This window comes from Syngnathus typhle, linkage group LG14 (assembly GCF_033458585.1).
Source record: "Syngnathus typhle isolate RoL2023-S1 ecotype Sweden linkage group LG14, RoL_Styp_1.0, whole genome shotgun sequence".
In the NCBI taxonomy this organism is placed as follows: domain Eukaryota; kingdom Metazoa; phylum Chordata; class Actinopteri; order Syngnathiformes; family Syngnathidae; genus Syngnathus; species Syngnathus typhle.
The window spans coordinates 8,165,992-8,175,760 of NC_083751.1; the positions used below are offsets into that span (position 1 = coordinate 8,165,992).

Genomic DNA, 9,769 nt, shown 5'->3' on the forward strand with positions numbered 1-9,769 from the left:
AAGGTGTGTTTGTCTCTTCAATCTGTCTCTGCCAGGAACGCCTGACAAGTTAGAACAGCTCTGCAGCTTCCAGTTGACTTCCCTTTCTCAGAAAGAGTGACTAAATAACTCGGGTGCTTTCTTAGGTCTGGCTGAGTAATTATTTTTCACACCTCTATGGAACTCAGTGGGTCATATCTACTTAAGATCCACATTACACGGTTGGATTCATACACAAAGTGACATAATTATCGCCTGTGTTGTTATCATTTTTTACTAGGCATTTCTTTCCTTGGAAGCGAGGAGTGATTACATTAATTTGATTTTTTTTATGTCTAAATTGTACGTAATGGGGATTTTACCATCCAGATGCAATGACAATAAAGATTCTAATTCGGTCTGGTCATGGAATTCTAGTCACCTTGTTTATATGCCAAATCGACCTTTGTTTTTATTTGTTATGACTATAACTGAATTGCTCATCTCCTCTCTGTCTGAGACACATTGTTGGCCTCTGTGAATGCCCAAGGTATGTGTGCCTGCTTGGTCTGGGCTTGCCTTGTGCAGACTTTGAAAAGAGTATCCTCTTTTTCTTTATATATAAAAGACAAAGGGATTCCTTTGTCTCCATTATAACAGTTGCAGATGAATTAAGCCAGACTAAGGTCACAGTTTTTTCCCCGAGAAGTTAACGGTCTAAAAACAACAATCTCAATAATAACATTAGATAAATGATATAACAGGAACACTTAACTGAGGCAATAGGCACCATTATCATTCATCATTGCCTCAGGGCGGTGTCCCCCTAACAGCTTGCAGGTAAGGGCTGCATTAGAGGGGGCCATTCTACCTGGCCACCTCTCAGTCTAGAGGATGGTTACTTTAAGAGGTTAACGATGAGACTAACTATACACATGTCAAGGATGATTGAAGTCGTAATAAACCATTCTGTCCATTAGGTGGTTGTTTATGCTATTAACTGGAGCAGGAACCGCTTTTTAGTCTGTCAGTGCCATCAGCAATCTCATATTGCCACAATGAATTGATGGGTGGGAGGAAATTGCTGGATCCGCGGAGTTAAAAAATGCACAAGGGGGTGATTTGGAGTTTAGTTGGGGGGTGAATCTCGTCCGTCTTTCCTTCTGACATGGGGTATTGAAGGAGAAGAGGACAGGATGCAAACAAACGCCACTAAACGTCCTGTGTGTGTTGTGTTATCCTCCACCACCGCCTTGGTGATCTGTCTCCCCTGTGTCAAACTGAGTTGAGATGACTCCCAGGCCATGTTGACCCACAGGGATGCTTCCCCACAGCATGCGGACAAACACACACGCGTACACACAAATGCACAAACACTCTCACAACACTCCCAAACTTCCAGAAAAACACAATTAAATGACCCCACCCTCCGTTGTCAGTGTTATCTTATCTTACCCTCTAACCTTAAACTCCCCCCTTCTACATACTACACCCTAGAATAGGCCCTGAGGTGGTAGCCCCTGAATCATCACCTTCCTCCAGACACACAGACAGCCAAAGCTAAATTATTACCCCTTAGTCACTGAACTCCTGAAATGTTTTCTATCTTCCTTTTCCTCAAAGTACATGTTTTTCTTTCAATAGAGAGTAATAGCTGTTGGCAATCTACCGTGTGAACAGTTTACAAGTTTAGAAAGTATGTCTGCTGGACATTTTCATACATATATCCAGAACATTTGTGAGGTCAGAGGTCACTGAAAAGCACGTGGAAAGTTCTAGTTTATCGTAAAGGTGTTTAATGGTATTGCGATCGGGATGCTGGCCAGGCCTCTCAAGTTCTTCAAATGCACACATCCAGCAGGAGACAACACAGACACAAAACAACTTCCCTTTTGACACCCTTACAAAAAGCTTTAGTGTAGATCACTTTTTAGTTTCTTACAGGAATTGCTACATTACCCACTTGTGAATAATTGTGTGTTGCATGCGTTTCTGAAAAGTAGACTTGCACTATGCATTTCTATCCTCTTGGGTTTACCCATGTTTGGGTCATGAAAATGTAACCGAATGCTGCTAATGACAGTCAAATTGCTTGTTCAGTTTGTTACCTTTCTGGTTGGTCAAGCTAGACAGGAGTTCAAGGCTTTCTATGTGACACTCTTTATGTCTCTGTTGAACAAAGACTCCTTATCTGCTGGTGGCTTTCCATTTCCTTCGTCCTCAGGCTCCCCAGACACTACCGAGACGAAAGAGTGTAAATCACCCACTGTATAACGTCTCTTCTCGTTTTCATTTCTTCTTTTAAATCTTTCCCTCCCTCCGTAGCACTCTGGGGGAAATAGCCAGAAATTTCAAGCTGTTCATGCGCCCTTTTGTCAAAACAATGCATCATTTCCGACTTGGTATCTTCTCAATTACTTTTGCTCTGTTGATACGCCCATGTTGCCTCTTCCTTGTTTTTCTTGGCCTGCTTCCTGTCCCTTTGCTTCCTTACTATAATGGTTTAATTGGAGGCTATGACACTGGTTGCGTTAGATATGGACACTTGGGGTAATAGGCTGTTGCTGATGCCACTGCTGCTGCTGGGATATCCATTCTAGCGTGGTGTGGCCAGACAGAGATAAAGCAACACTATGTTTATCTGAGAGAGCAGCAATTAGTAGCCACTGCAATACAGAGAATAAGTGCAGACGTCACCTGATGTTCAACCACATTGGTTCGAGAGTAATGGCAGGATGTTCACTCTGAAAAAGGAATACATAGCTAGAGAGAGGAAAGGACATGACATATTCACAAACGTGAATGTTCCCTCTTTTAGAAAATGTGTGGCTTTGTGGTGGAGCCAGTGATCTTGTCACACATGAGCATACTTTGGGTTGTGAAGAAAAGAGCCACCAGTTAGGTCCATCCAAAGACAGCTCCAGCTTTCCCGTGACACTGAAAAAGTAGCTGTCTAGTGCAGAGTCAGGTATGAAACAAAGTAGTAACAGGTGGAAAAGAAAGAGGAGCTCCAGCAAACTTCCAAATGGAAACATAAATCTGACAGATAGACAGGAAGTTAACATGTAATGATGCATAAGATATGCACGCATTTGCTGTGGCTGGATTCCTACCCCATTGAAAAACAAAACTTGCCTTAAAAATACAATTCCTACAATATGCTTAGAAAATGTATTTGGATATAGATACGTACATACTTGCATAGCTATAATAGTAGCTTACAAATAATTAGAAAAGTAGGGCAAGACCAATAAAAGAGGAAGCAATATTAATATACATATGCTAACTTAATTTACTTTCACTCCTCTGGGTCGTACAAAACAAAGTCTCAAGATGGCTGATCACATTCTCTCTGAAGTAAACATCTGCTTAGGCCACCATGACACATAACACGCCATCTGTTCTTTTTCTCACCTTCTCTCCCTTATGTCCCTTGATCCCTTTTCCATCTTCTGAAATTCAGTAACTGACAGCTTTTTGTAAAAATGTCTGCAGAGACTGGAATATGTGTGAAAATAATTGAGCTACAAGGATATAATGTTGCTGTCACACTGAGATTGCATCCTGGATGTTGCTAAGTAGTGGGTTACCCCAAAATGAGTTAGTGTAGATTTGGATAGCAGTTTGAACACTTGGTGGAAAATGTGGACAATTGCAAATCTGCAAAGCAAAGCCTACTTCAGATTTTTAGCTGTGAGTAAACTTGAATTAACACCTCCTTGTGTCTCCTATGCACTCCCATTTGTTAGTCACCTTCACTGCTGGCTGAAAGAAGAAGAGGTGGGCCGACAGAGACAGGATATGTTGTTTGTCAGCCAGCAGCGGACGTTGCTGACAGAGCTCTGCTTTCGGCTGAGGTGTCAAACAAAGAGTGAGCCAGGCCAGGAACTGTAGGACAAGCTGTGAGTTTGTCCACCCTCCTGCCACCTTTTTCAGCTCTGTGATCGCTTATGCTTTCACTCTCCATGCCGTCGCCTTTTTATCCATTGCTGGCCCGAATCCAGGAAGTCCAACAACAAGGCATACCATCAAATACTGCGAGGCAGTGAAAATGAAAATGAATAGAACAGTGTCGTTTTTGCTTTTTGCTGTCATGTCAACTATATCTTTGGATACTCAAAAGTGCAGATTTGATAGCTCACAGTAATGTAAAAAAAAAATGTTGATCTTTGAATAGTAATGAAGAAAAAACATCAAAAACACACTAAACAATCAACGCTACACCAGTTTATCGGAATATTGGGCTCAACACATATTGCAGCAACTTTTAATGTATGTTTTGTTTTCTAAATGGCATGCTAAAAAAACTGTACATAAGATTCAATTAAAGGGCATTAGTCAATGCCTCACTTTTGAGATTTTAAAACAAATTTTAAGCAAGGAAAATGATAATTAGGTTCAGGGTTAAACTGCTCATCCCTAAAAATTATTTATATATTATAGTGGTTCAGAAAATTGATGTATTATTATTATTATTATTATTATTATTATTATTATTATTATTATTATTATTATTATTATTATTATTATTATTATTATTATTATTATTATTATTGTAAGGCTCAGTTTTAATTAAGTGCAAATGTAATGGCTGTTACATGTTCACCTCACCTTTTTAACCTTTTGTCACACAAGTGTAAAGCTAGAGTGTGCAAAATGCAAACATTCCACCTCAACTTGCATAACAAGTGGTAACTTGTATGGTAACGCTGGCATCCGTGTTTATAAACACCTGGCTGAACACAGCTGAGTATGCGGCTGCACGTGCAAGTACACATCAATGGAGCCTCAGCCCTCATTAGTTTCACACCACTCATGTTTGTTGAAGCTTTGACAGCAACACCAGCATGGATATCAGAACTGTCACAAAAGGAAGCAAATCATTGTCATGTTGACCGAACACTGGCGCAATAACTACAAAAGAGCAGCATCAACATATCAACGCTGTACCGGGTCATTGTGTCATAGGGTTTAAAGACACACGCCTGCAGAGCTGACTCCTTTTTACAGTTCTGTCAACACAAGCTATAGAAGTGTAGAGTGGGAGTTGGGGATGACTTTCTACCACCTGGTATCTTTTTAACCTAGTCAATTTGCAGTCAGCAATGAATCATTGCATTGTTATACAAGCAAAAGGGGAGTCTCACGAATTCTGGGACACCCCCTCCACTTGTGCATTCCTTGCTAAATTCCTCAATTGTTGGACTACAGTAGACTGTTTAATCCCCACATCTTGGACAGATTAATTTATATAACATAGCAAAAATGGCAGAAAAAGTGTTCATGTTTAAGCAATTAGAGGTGTTTAGTGCCTTGCTCAAGGGCACCTCAATAATTTCTATACCCATTAGGAAAATCAGACCAGAGGTTTTTTGATCGCACTCCTCCATTCTTAACTACATGGGGTCCCCCAATGATTTCTAGGCCCATGGTAGAATTCTTTGGAATGTTATTGTAAAAAGTGAACAAATGCATTTTCAAATGTTTTCATTGTCTGCCTCCGAAATACTGCTGTCATTTAAAACAAAGGCAAAAACCACTGAATGTAAAATAATAGAAATGCTTTGCATTACCTTGTGCCTCTCTCTTCTGGATATGGTGAGAACAGACACCTGTAGGAGGCACAAAAGACGGCAGACGAGGGCAATGATTGTGCAAGTAAACATTGCACACTAACAAAACAATGTTACACACCCTGCTAAAAAAAACATTCCTCATGTGTCCACAGATTTCTGCAGTAAACAGTCGCCCTGTGGGGAATCCTTCTTAGATTTCAGGACAAGTTGCACAACATACACGCAAAATGTCAATTAAAACAATCAAAGAATAAAAATCTCGCTCTCTTAGGAAAAGAAAACAAGAAATAAATCTAAATGTAATGTAGACATATACAAATCATGACAGTTTGTCTATTAATTTTAAAGATTTACTTTCCATTTCAAGTCAGATCATTTAAATTATGTTAATTAAAAATCTTAAATACATATTATTAAAATGTTAAAAACAACTGACTGACAGTTGGATTTTACACATCATTCAAATTTGAGTATGGAAAGCTGATGTTTCGACGCTGACAGAGGAGTGTTAAGGCTTAGAAGTGCTGGACAACCAAATCGGTTTTATGCAATGGGGTTAGGGATTTCTAAAGTGGGTGCTGGCAGGGACCAACCAGATTAACATTCCTGGTGGAATTTTAACACTCTGGGTGACAATTTCTGCAACCCTGTGGCCTTATGCTCCTCTTGTGTGTTAAGGCCAGGACCTCAAGTTAAGAATATGTCATCTGGAAAGTGAGCACGACCTTGTCTTCAAGGAGTATCAATGGACTGCGTGATGGTAGTGTGTGTGTGTGTGTGTGTGTGCGCATGTGTGTGCATGTGTGTGTGTGTGTGTCTGTGTGTGCGCGCGTGTGTAGTGGGCAGGAAATAATCACTATTGAGGGAGGGGATATTTTTCTGCCTCACTGTTCCCACTGACTGAAACTGAGCCTCCTTGTGGAGGTGGCTCCTTCATTGTGCCAGAAAGTAAAAAAATAATACCGCTCAAAAATTTCACTTCATACTCCTCAAAACCCCATTATATCAACTTTTTCAGTAAAAACTAACCTTGAAATATTTACTCTCAGCTATGAAACGGCTGTGCTCACAGTGGAACATGTCAGGCTGGTCTTCCAAGTAGAAAAGAACTCTGCAGGTCCCCCACTGCTTATCTGTTAGCAGCTCCTGTGTGAGTCTGGGCAGGGCAGGCGTGGGAGGCGAGACCCGGTAGTGTCATCAATCCACACCGGAAAATGCAGGTATCTAAATAAAGCACAAAGAGAAACGTTGGCATGTGTATAGATAGGCACCCACATGTACTGCAGTCCATATTGGGAGGTCAAACATTCAAAGGACAAAACAACGTTCAGAATATGTTCTTCCAACAAGATATGCAGTAACTGTTTGGATCGATATAGTTATTTTATAAGTCACAATTATTAAGAGAAAACTCATTATGCCATATTTTGTTTGTTTCATAAAACTGCAATTGCAATTTCAAATTCACATCAATAATGCCATGTTTTAGGAAAGACTTTTCTATCGTGGGCGGGATCATTTAGTAAAAGTGCTCGCTTAATGGTGGTAAAATGCAATCTTTCACACGCGGTGATTAGGGAGCTTCAATTACATAAAAATGGCGATAAAAATGTTTCACACCATGCCCTCCTGCTCCAACTCATATAGTCCTCATTTTCTACTTTTGCATTTAAGTTATTCATTAGTCAGGGAACTTATCACCTGCAAGTTCTCGGGTTCAGTGTTATTCGCTAAGCTGACTTTATTGCGTCTCGAACAAGAGGACCTTGCGTTGAAAATCAGATTTTGAAATGCCCATCATATATCTGAAGAGCAAAATGACCTGCTGTAGCACAAAAAATGATGAAAGCTTGTCTGCTAACAGAGGAAAACACACACACACCTGTATAAACATGGGGTATTTCAGAACGGTGTGCAGACCAATGACTGATGGGTCATTCATTGCCAGATGCAGACAGTAAACTAGAATGAGGAAAACTGCAATGAATGACATTCATACACCACACCGTCTAAACTTTTGATTGCTAATTTACATAAAACCTAGAGTTGCCAACAAATAAACTAAACCCCAAAAATATTTGAAACACCAATTATAATGAAATGGATCATTTATTGAAAATGTTCATATTAATGTACCATCATAACTACAAGCCACTACTTTTGCAAAAGCTTCGAACCCTGCATTTTATAATCCAGTGCATCTTATGTGTCAATGGAGTTTTCATTATTTTTATGATGTTGTAAAAGGATTTGTTTTGGTATTACAGGTTATAGAAATGAGGACATATCATTTAAAACCCTTGGATCTTATATATGAACAAAACAGGATTTCCCCCTAGTTTTAGCTGGTGCTTGTAGTCCGGAAATTACGGTAATTTGCAATAGCGAGTGCAACTCTACATAGTATGATGATCCAGAAGAAAACCTACAGAAATTAAGTTCACTTATCACCATTCAAATATCAATTGGAAAACTAAAATATCAGGGGCAGCAAGGTGGTGTATCTCCTTTGCATATGATTGATCTTAGAGTGAAAATAAATAAGTTCATGCTCACATTACGACAAAAAGCTTCTTCAAGATTCCTTATGAAAAATAATAAGAGCATACTAATTCATTTTGCCCTCAAGGAAAATCAAGGGCACTGGTTTTGTATTTAAGAATCGGAATGGATTAAATTTACATTCTTTGCTAGCTGAAGTCAAAATCAGGTACTTGAGGCTTTGAAAGGAAATGAAAGCGGGTTATAGAAAGGAAATATGTCCATTGACTTTATATCATAATTACTGTATTAAAAGAAACAACAGATGTAGCAGAACTAAGTTGGTCTGTTTAATGCATCATGGAAATAGAAGAACCATGATTTCACATAATCCACATGACCTAGAATAGTTTTACAAGGTATAAAAGACACAATCGCAGTAAGTGAAGAATACTGATAGTGTCTTGAAGCTGCCCATCTTTGATTGAGTCATCAATACCACTTTAGCTCTCACCACCATTATCATAGCACTAACGTTATTAATTCATAAGCCGTGGCTCTATCCATTAATCAACGGAGCCAAGGGAAGATAAATAAACGTATTTGGGGACACAGGTAGAAGACGATACTGCAACTGTTGAAATGGGGTCTGACAGCAGGATCTTCATGACTCATTATATTTTCCTTTATTCTAATTTAATTTTTCATTTTCTATTCATTCTTGCCCAATCATTGTGGGAAAACGTGATCTCTTACAGTCTTTTTTTTTTTTTTGTCTCAACTGGCTCCTGAAGCTGCTCAAAACTTAACAACCGCCAAAATGTCAACCACTCCCTTAACTTGCAACTCTGCAGATACTCTTTCCCACCGAAGCACATGCGTAACAGAATACCAGCACATAAAATAAAGGTTAACTCTGGAGACAATGGTGTGACACAGTCCAGAGTCAGAGTCTTTATAGTATACTGGAGAAAGACCAAGGCTACATGTGGCCCTTTGAACTTAACACCCCCTGTAGTTTGGTGCTTGGTTCTGAACAGCCAAAGACAAGTTTGTATCCGCCCTTAGCTGTAAATACGTTAGAATATTGGGAAACTGTCGAAAAGAGTTACTAAATTTAATTAATGGTGTGTGTGTGTTATGGCCAAAATACGTGTTGTTTTAAAAAGATGTCCACACTCTAGTCTGAATGTTTCATGTGCACTTGCAAAATTGCACACGAGTTTGTTTTAAAACAAACATTTTTAGTTAATTAACGGTCACTCTGAAAATGTCCTTAATGTAATGCAAAAGTTGTTGCCTGTTCTCACAGTAGTAGTGGTTGAGGAAGATTCCCATATGGTAGGTGCTCTACATTTTAGACTCCTTGAAAAATGACTGTTAAATTATTGAATATGTCTCAAAAAACATATGAATTGAAAGCATTCCACAATACGACCAATATAGTCTCTTATGACCAGTATGTCTACCATGTTTGTGGAATATGTTGCAGGTAATTAATAATACTCGACTGGGCTACAGAAGCAGACAATGCAATTGAATTCTTAATTCAGAAAACCATGATTTATTGTTAACGTGTTGAACTGCACTTGAAATATGGAGGTGATTTATTTCTATTGTTTCCCTTTACAGGTTACTTTTAGGCCAGACCAATTTATTTCAAGTCTAAGTTTGAGAATCTTACATTTCATACGTACCTGTACGAAACTTTTAATTGACAGGCCACTCGACCAGGGTTATATAAGTTTCAAATG

General features: G+C 39.1%; 1 long non-coding RNA gene across 1 annotated transcript in view; it reads right to left on the reverse strand.

Moving 5' to 3' along the window:
• The window catches only part of LOC133167312 (uncharacterized), a 36,370-nt gene extending 29,618 nt beyond the window's left edge, over nt 1-6,752 (reverse strand). The window contains exons 1-2 of the long non-coding RNA XR_009717943.1: nt 6,564-6,752; nt 5,532-5,570 (exon numbers count right to left, since the gene is read on the reverse strand). This is a non-coding gene — a long non-coding RNA (uncharacterized LOC133167312). The remainder of the gene's footprint in view (nt 1-5,531; nt 5,571-6,563) is intronic.
• Nucleotides 6,753-9,769: the final 3,017 nt, after the last annotated feature.